At 39.3% G+C, this 9,626-nt stretch overlaps 1 long non-coding RNA gene across 1 annotated transcript; it reads right to left on the bottom strand.

Moving 5' to 3' along the window:
* Positions 1-6,400: 6,400 nt before the first annotated feature.
* LOC135327441 (uncharacterized) lies at positions 6,401-9,571 on the bottom strand. The gene is made up of 2 exons (XR_010387575.1): positions 8,815-9,571; positions 6,401-7,045 (listed from the first exon to the last, which is right to left on the bottom strand). It is a non-coding gene; the product is annotated as an uncharacterized LOC135327441 (long non-coding RNA).
* Between the last annotated feature and the right edge of the window lie 55 nt (positions 9,572-9,626).

Here is a 9,626-nt window from a genome sequence, read left to right as displayed (position 1 = left end):
AGTGAAATGTAATTGGTAAGAAATTTAAGTGAGATATGCTACAGAACATAAGTCACCAGTTACTACATGCACAAATGTTACTCAATTCAATATAAAAAGGAGAAGTACATTTTTAAGTCACATGTGCTGAATATTAGTTTTAACTGAGAGTTGTAACTCAGACATTCTTCTCAGTCATTTTCGTTTAGTTTAGAAAAATTACGGGTAATCAAGTGAAAAGCAGAAATTGTTACTTTGTTTACAAAGACCATTTGTAAAATCTGTAGTACTTTGGGGGACGCCTTCCAACAATAATAACGTATAGAAGTGTGCATTTTGTTTTGGTGGAAAATGATTTGCCATTGGAAGCAGAGAAAAAACGTATTAACATAGGTGATGACATGACATGTGGCAAAAACTGCCAAAAAATTACATCAGTGTTTTTATGATGCGTGGAATCAGATTAGGGGAGGTTAAGAGAATTGTTAATCCCATATATCATTTGAATACAAAATCCATGAGGGGATCCAGGCCGCTGACCATAATTTTCACATTTGCTTATGAACATTGAAAATTTAATGATTTTCTTATATCTCATACTGTCTTGGGTATTATCTTATTTGTGATTAGGGCCTGGTCTTATTATTCTAAGTAGTACGTTTATGTTAAGTAGCTTGATGCTTCACACCTAATTACCTACTGGCATCATAATAATCTTGTTTACTTCGAAACAACTTTGTTGTCTTGACTACACAAGGTCAGCTATCTTTTAAGACTATAATCAAAAGTTATTTGTTTTCATTCATCAAGTTCCCTGAAATGGATGCTTTGGTATTTTAACCCAGTTAAGAACTACTGAAAACAGGACACTGGAATGGTACTGGGGACAGATCTTAAATAACAGTATTTGTGGCATAACAAAATACTGGTTTTGACTTTGGAAAATGAGGTTAGTTGTAATCTTTGAAAACTAGATCCCACTAGCCTCTAATCTGTGTACTGTCTGTAGAAGTGTTGCTCTTCTGCTAGTTGGTCGGGGTCTCTCCTTTCTGGGAAGATAGCGCTATGGTTCCACAAGTCTGAGACTGGGCTTTTCCACCAGCACCACTGTTTCTCACCATCGCTCCTCAGTGAGTTTAGATGAACTTGACCCCTTAGGAACAGATGTTTGCAGCTGCACATAACATCTTTTTAAAACAAGATACCCTTCTATTAGTTAGCTAAAATAAAGCATTTAGAGTCCTTTCTATTAGAATGGAACAGCAAAGCTTTTGTGTTTGTTCATAGTGAAAGCACAGTCCATCTCTCTAGTCTGGAAATATTCAGATTCAGTGTTACAGTTGAATTGGCAATACGCAGTATAGCTCCTCTCCCCTTCCAGCTACCTCAGTTTTTTTGCTTCAGAGCCTAATTATGATAATTTTAATTATTCTGCATCCTTTGACTGAAGTCGTCAAGAGTTGATTAATTTCTGACTGAGTCTCTAAGGTAACCTGGTTCATACACTAAGAGTTCTTCATAATTTATTCTTACAAACCAAAATCTCTTAGTTCCGTATTCCAGAGAAACAAGAACTTTGGTTAGGTCACAAAAGGTCACAATACAACTAAGACAACAAGTATGGCAATAAAAATAATACAGGTATTTCCTATTTTTCCTCATTATCTGAGGTGTTTTGTTTGCTGAGCTAAGAGAAATACAATAAATCCATTTTATTCTTGCTGGTCTTGTTGGGAAAAAGTGAACAGACTTTCAAGCACACAGTTCCTTCCGCAGGTCTGATAAAGCAGCAATAAACTTCAAGCAAAATCAAGTCTTTACTGAAATACTGCCCTACTGTTATTGTTAGACCATAATGGGCCTCACATTCATAGGCCATCCTTATTTCACCATGCTACTAGTAGTATTATTAGGATCCTTTCATAAAATTATTTGCAGTTATGTCATAGCTGAAAGCCAAGCATGTGAGTCAATATTTATTCATTGGCAGTTTGCATCCATTTCTTTCTGGCTAGCACTGTCATTTAACTTAAATAGATCTTCTCACTCCCTAGTATTTATTCTGTGATGTATTTGTAGAGATCACTCACATCCCTTCTCAACTTTTATTAGATTAAGCAAGCCAAGAACATTTCATCTTCTCTTGTTAGATAGTCCAATCTCCAGTATTCTGATTATTTGAATTTCCCTTTGCACTAGTTCCAGTCAAAATTCAACATCCTTAAACCACGTTGACCAGAAATGAAAGGGACATGCACAAAAATTCTGTCCAGTGGAAAGGCCCAGGTTTGATATAGTAATCTGATTCTATTTGGGATTATTACTCTGATTTACTAAATACTTAAAGCTTAATTTTCATAAAATTGTGCCTGTATGTAAATCACAATTTGAAGAATGTGTAAATTTTCATATAATATGGATATTACAATTCTTACAACTAGAGCTTCTTTATAACAGTTTTAATATTTCAGTTGCACTTCAATAAGTATAGAAACTCTAATATATTACTTTTAAAATTTCTATTGATACTCAAAGCATTAGGAATGCTGCTTTGTATTTCAGGCTGACTAAACTAAGTGAAGATTACATTTTGATTGGTGTTTTTGGTATACATCCACCACTAACTGGAGTGTAGTTGCTCCTGACTTTCTCCAATACAAATGATACTGGATTTGGCCTCATTGTTACGAATACGCTTTTAAACTATCTCTAGCAAAATTAGACTTTTGAAAATGTCAAATCAGAAAAATAATTCTATATTGTACATTTAGGTATGAAAAAATAGTTTAGGAAAGATTTAAGTACTTACACAGACAGAATAAGACATTCGTAAGATGAATTGATGTCATCCTTCCTTTCTAAGGGCTCTACCTACGTTATTTTTTCTCAGTAGACAGTGAAGTTAAATAGCTGTGATCTGACTTTGCAGTAACAGTGAGCTCTACACTATGATGAGATGAGAACAGATCAGGTTTTTATTGTGATGAGCTATGTTCTTTCCCTGAACTCCAGGTCCAGAACATGACTCGCTGGGCTGGTTATGTAAAATGTAACCACAGTCCCTTCCCACAGGAAGGACTAAACAGTGGAATAACAAAGCTGTTCTTTGTAGTTCATGTTTTCAGTCATGGAATAGCCTATAATTACATAAATGTGGTTTTGTGCTACAGTCATCTGTGTAAAGTGATGATACCTCCTCTGCTGTTACTGATGGAAGAAAGGAAGGGAGAGCTGTGCATTGCAAAGTTTTTGAGGATAAAGGGATAACACTTTCTTTGGAATCATTCTCCATTTCCAAAGCCTTTCTGTTGCAAGGCCACACAGGGAAATGCGGACTACTTGTTACCTCATTGAAGTATTTCTTCACTTCAGGAGTAGGCAGTCTTGCACCTTTTTTCTAATGCAGTTATTTTACACTTACAGTTTTTATCAAGATTAATCTATTAATAATATTTCCTGTAATTGTATATAGTGATTTCCTGATTCTGGTGTTGCTATATTACCCGCTTCCTCTACTTCCTTCACAATTTGTCCATGTCAGAACTCTGTTCTGCTGTTGTATTAGCCAAAATATCTCCTTTAACTCTAAATTTGCCACTAACATAAAAGGGAGAGAAGGTAACTATTTGATTTTCTGTAACTAGATAATAAAATATGAACATTGCAAACACTGGTTTTATAAATTGTAGAAGATAACCCTTTCTAAATTCACACACATTATAAAGCTTGTTTACATCATATTATTACCACTACTTTCTCTCAGAGGAAGTAGCATTGTTGATCCCTTTTTATGGTAGCATCTTAAAGCCTTTTTCACAATGACCACCACAAGAACAGTCTACACCTGTCTCTGAGTAGAAATGAGCCTTGACTTGAGTCATACCCTCTCATTTAGAGGCTCGTTTATCCAGGAATGGCAATCCTGAGATGTGAACTAAGATCTATATTTATCACAAACAGCCCCTTTTCCCTGAAGTCTTGCCACACGATATCAGTGTGGATCATGTCTGTAATGACTAGTGCAGCCATACAGTAGTTATTATTTTAACATGACACAATAGCAGAAGCTAAACAGAACATTGTGAGGCAAAACTGAGACACATCCCTTGTTTTATGCATTGCATTCTTACCTCAGAAGTAAGCGTTGGTAAACTCTCTCTCCTTTTTATGTTAGTTAATGGTACATTTAGGGTTGAACAAAGTACTCCAGCTAAATACCAACGCTCCAGCCATCACAAAGTTGGCATCATAGGAGAGGAAACGAGACTAAGAATAGGAAAGAGCAGAACAAGTTCTTTTGGCCATGCTGTTGATTCATCCCATCTTTACAAGTTCAGTTAACCATATCCTGAATTAAGTTATCTGTAACCTGGTAAGCTTATGAAAGGAATGATATGATATGATACGATCACCTGCAGGCAACAGAGGATCAAAACTGACAATTCAGGAAGTTCCTTCTAGTCCCAGCTCATAAATATTTCTTTCCTGCTTTGGAAGATCCTTTATATACACCTATGTAAGTATAGAAATATATGTGTATTTCTATTTTCTATTAGTTTTACAATTTTGTCCTAGATACACAGCTTCAAAATATTAATAAACATTTAATTATCCAATGATGTAGAAAGAACTATAAATTCATCAAATACTTCAGCCAGAAATATATTTGGCTGAAGAACTGTTGTTAGATAGCATAAAAAAAAGCTGTGGAAATGCTTATTCATAGTGTCATTTCATGTATCATTTAAGGCAAGTTCTCCTCCCTTCTTCGCTAATAAATGTTCCAGCTGATGTAATTAACTTGGTCCCTCTATGTCAATCATGTATCCACTACATGTTAAAATTAAAAGTAGTTCCACTCTCAGGCATCCAGCTTTACGTCAGTGAATACCACTGTTGTTCCACAGCTGTTTTTATGACTGTAGTTTGCCTTCTGAACAATCTGAAAAATTCCTGGAATGTGCAGTGTAACCAGTGATAACTATTATCTCAGGAGAAACTTTAACTACAAGAGCTGTTTACTCTTTATCATTACAGAGAGTGTTTAAGGTCTATTTAAGCTCCACTATACTGAATGAAGCAGACGCTCCGGAACATTAACCTATGGAAGATATTTTCATATTGAGCCCTCACTTTACAAATCCTTTGAGTGCTTGCATGGCCACAACGCTCAGGCTGAAGTTGTTACAAGACAACCCTGAGAAGCTCAGAAAGAATGTTTGAAGTAGGTAGATTTGGATAACTTCTATCTTAGATAGAATTTGCTTAGCATGAGTAGCCGCACACTTGCTTAGCATGAGTAGCTAAATTTGCTGAAGCCTTAGGCCGCGCTCCTAGTTCGGTAAGAAAGGGCCCCAGAGCTGGTGCAGGCTGGAAAGATAAGGGAGTTACAAGCAGTCTGCATTCCTGTGCCCCACTCTCCAAAAGGGAGGATGTCAAGGCTGTGAAATAAGGCCTGTTTGGGCGCCAGGACCTTGGGAAGCAAAGCCTCCTCTCACTGTTGAAACAGTGTTAATTAAGGGGTCTGGATTATGTCCTCTTCGTCAGGACCTTGGGAGATAACATCTACTGACCTAGCTGGGGCAGTGTTAATTGATCAGGACCTTGAGAAGCAGGGGTGGGACCCAGGGAATGAAGAAATCACTAACCAATCAGTGTAAAAGGGAAAGTCGCAAATCTGGCAATTTGTTTGTATAAATGCTACTTGAAAAGTTGGGGGGGGGGTGTGCTCGATTTGTGGGAAACCACCGAGCACCCAGGCTTGCGCAACTCTGAAATAAATAAACAAATGTCTCTCCTGAGTGTGTAATTATTGGCTTATTGCACACTGGGCAACGAATCCGCTTTTCGGACAACAAAGTGACAAAAGTGGCAAATGTAGGAATATTCTGGAAGCAGTCAGCCTGTGTCAGGTTTTATCCAGGCTCCCCAAATGACACTGTAAAGCAAAGTCTGCTCTTTCCCTGGAATTGACAGCTTCTCCATATACAGCTCAGAGAAATAGCAAAAAAAATCTTCTCATAGCAAATGGCACCAATGGCATAACTATGTGCCCCTTCTTTTTATAGATACCTTTGTCTTGAAGAAATTCACATTTTTCCCTGGAATTTCTTTTTCACGAGAACTGTGTTCATAGCACTTGATCATTGCATTCTGTTACCCCCCTTTCCTCAGCCAGTGACACTAGAGCAAACCACAGATTAGGATATTATTAACACAGATGTCACATCTAAGGAAATGATCTTTTATGTATGTGCAGAGCCCCGATAACTCCTACTACGAAAGCTGAAAACTAGGCATGAAATGCTTGTGCCACAGAGGTCCAAAAGAATTTTTGTCATTGATTTCGAGAGAGATTGGATTCCACCCAGGCCAATTATGTGTGAATAACTCTATGTGCTCATTAATGGAAAATGTTGGCCATGTTATACTGACAGTATTTAATAACACAGGTGAAACACACCAAGATGAACTTCTCTTTCCACTTACTTGACAGAAGAGGGAATAAATATGTTAAAAGTAATTAACGCTAAGATACTATTATAAATGTTTCTGTTGTGTCTCACAGTTACCTAGTAACAGACTTTGATTATATTTTAATCTTATTAGCAAGCTTACTACATGCATTTTAAGTGAAAATACAGGAGTGGCATTATTTACATCTGTTTATAGATGAAAAGAGAATAAAAGAACAATATATATCTGCAAACATTACCAAAAACTGCTGGCATATTTATCATTTACTTCAGGATACTACTTGGATTTTTGTTCAGTGATAAACAAGCTTTCTATCCAGAATATGCTGTATGGTTATTTATTCAAATGGATAACTGCCAATTGCTGCCCATCTAGATTCTGAGAAGCAGAACATCAGAATACTAACACAATGAGAATTTGGGCATACACGACAACTCTGTTTCTTTCCTAAAATGAAGCACTACAAATGCTGTTCGTCATTGTAACAATCAAAATTAAACAGCTTCCCATCCATTAAAGTACCGCTGCCCAAAAGAACCAATGGTTTTGGAGAGGCAGAACAGTCATTATCAGGAGTTTCTGTAACATCCTAGAAGGAAGAAAATTTCATTACCGAGTATTCAAAATGCAGCACTCATTTATAGCAGAAATGCTATTATTCTAATGGGTCCATTTCATATTCTCCAACAGAATGAGGGGAATCTCTCTCCCTCCTTCCCTCCCCCTGTCTGTCTTTGCCCCTCTCTCTCCCCCTCTCCATCTGTTTCTTTCTCTCTTCAGCTGTCTCTCCCTCCCCCCCCACAGAAACATACAGATACTTTTTTAAACTAAAAGCAGGCAAAATAGCTGGTTTGGATGAAGTTATGTCCATCTCCATACAATGTACATTGATCTATGTATAATGAACAAAACCCCAACATCTATTGGCACGTTTTAAACCCTCTAAGGAGAGGCAACTTTTAGTGATTTTACATTAGGTCAACTATGAACATATTAGAATGTCTTTTTAACTCAGAAATTTACCTTGTAAAATTTTGATTGAGAAGAAAAACTATACTGGAATTTTTCTTTTGCTCCAACTCTTCACTTCAAGGAGGAAAGCTGTTCAATTTACCACCATTTGATCTGCGTATTATTCCTCTCTAAGCACTGATTTGTCCAAAAATACTCAGCAACTAATCTCACAAGCTATATTTAAAACGCAAGTTCTGAACATTCTGAAATACGAGAGTCATTCTGTAATTTCAGAGCTGTAATACCTTATCCCCTCGTAACAGGTTGCCAGAAATGCTCCTGGCTTACACATATCATGATTCATTCTGAGATATGAACTTTCTGGACATGACAGGTAAGTCAGAATATTTGGACTTAGATTCATATCTCCTATCCCTCCTACATTTCAACTTCTTAGGCAGTAATTGTGGAAATATATTGACTCTGTAATTTTTTATTAAAAGGTTCCCAATACATGGAATTATCTGCAATGTTTTATACAGAACAAAAAATAAGGTGGATGTGAAAACTGTTCTCTTAATTACCAGTGTTTCTAGAACCAAAGGTTTCAGCATTTTTCCTTCAACCTGAAAGTCAGTCAGAAATCAGATCACATTTTTTGTATAAAGAGGAGAATGAAATGCTATATTGTATTGCTCGTAGCCCTGGAATCAGCTGCAGAGATGGAGATAGGAAACAGTTCCCTGCAGATGGATCCAAAAGACAACTAAACTCTAAAGAAACAATTATTTTTGACATAGTGGTCTCTTGTAAGTGATCCTCATAGTAACACCTTTTTAATTAGCGTAAAATAGGAACAAGGAACACAACATTTTCAGAATATCCAAATTTAAAGTTTTTTAAAGTTCTGCTAGATACTTGGATTACTAAAGCTTTTTGTAAGACATTTGAGTCTATGGGATGGAATCCAGAAAAATAAAGTATCACTTTGAAATGACATTTATCAATACCCTTTTTTCATTTGGGTAGGAATATGTCTGTGTTAACACTTGATCATAGTGTAGGCTGGTATTTCTTGGTCAGCATTCCTGTCAGAACATAATCAAGTCCTGTGTGTATAGACAGTGTTGTCATTCATGAACAAAGGCTTACATATGAGTTTATTTATAACACAGCTAAGACTAAAAGCTTAATTTTAAGACACTACAAGTATTGACAAACCAATCATGAATGATCTTTTTGAGACCTGTATTTTAAAACTGTTCTCTCCTGTTATTATCTGATGATTTATACCATACTTTTTATGTACGAATGCACTACATTTTCCTAAGTAGGATTACAGGTGGACAAATAGCAGCTTATGCAGCAAGTGTCAAAAAACTACTGAATGCGTATTATTTCTACCTCAGCTGCGAGCTCTGGATCTTGGAGCAGATTATGCACAGGCAGAAGCATGATTCCTTTCCAAAATATCGCGGACACAATGCAGCATCAGTCAGTGGCAGTCAGGACACTTCCAGTAATGTATTCCTGATGGTCAGTTCCATAAGCCAAAGCGCTCGGCTGAACAAATTATTTTGTGCGAAACTGTTTTCGCTACCTCCCGAAACGTTCTCCAGGTGAGCCTGAGGACAGCGGGTGCCGCATCCCTGCCCTTAGCGGTTTCCCGGTACTGTCAGAACCCATCGCGGCTGCCCAACGTCCAGCCCGCCCTAGCGGAAGGGGTTACGCGCCCGCGCGTCTCCCCGCGGCGAGCCCTGCTCCCGCCGAGGCCCCCGTCCGCGGGCTCTTTCCCGCGTCTCGCCCCGGCACCCGGCCTGAACCGGGCCGACGAGCCGCACGCCGCCGACGCCACACGCGAGGGGACAGGCCGCGACAACGTATCGAGCTACACACCACGGTCCAGCGGGCGCTAACGGCCGCCCGCCGGGACAGCCCGCCATGCCGGGGACGAGGGAGCCCCCGGCCCGCAGGGCACAGCCGCTCCCGCGGCCCCCAGCTGAGCCAGCGCCAGCGCCAGCGCCCGCGCTCCCGCGGCCGCCGCCGCGGCTCCGCCTCCCCCAGCAACGGGCGCGGCGCCGCGCTGCGGCTGGAACCGCCCCCAGGGCGCGGGAACCATTTCCCCCCGCCAGGGCCGCCGCGCGCAGCGTCCTCTTCCGCCGGGGGTGGGTGGGCCCCCGCTCGGTGAGGTCACGCGGCCTGACCTGGCCCCGCCC

Source organism: Dromaius novaehollandiae, chromosome 2 (genome assembly GCF_036370855.1).
Source record: "Dromaius novaehollandiae isolate bDroNov1 chromosome 2, bDroNov1.hap1, whole genome shotgun sequence".
Classification (NCBI taxonomy): domain Eukaryota; kingdom Metazoa; phylum Chordata; class Aves; order Casuariiformes; family Dromaiidae; genus Dromaius; species Dromaius novaehollandiae.
The sequence above is the reverse complement of the archived record's forward strand: the minus strand, read 5'-3'. Positions and strand labels throughout refer to the sequence as shown.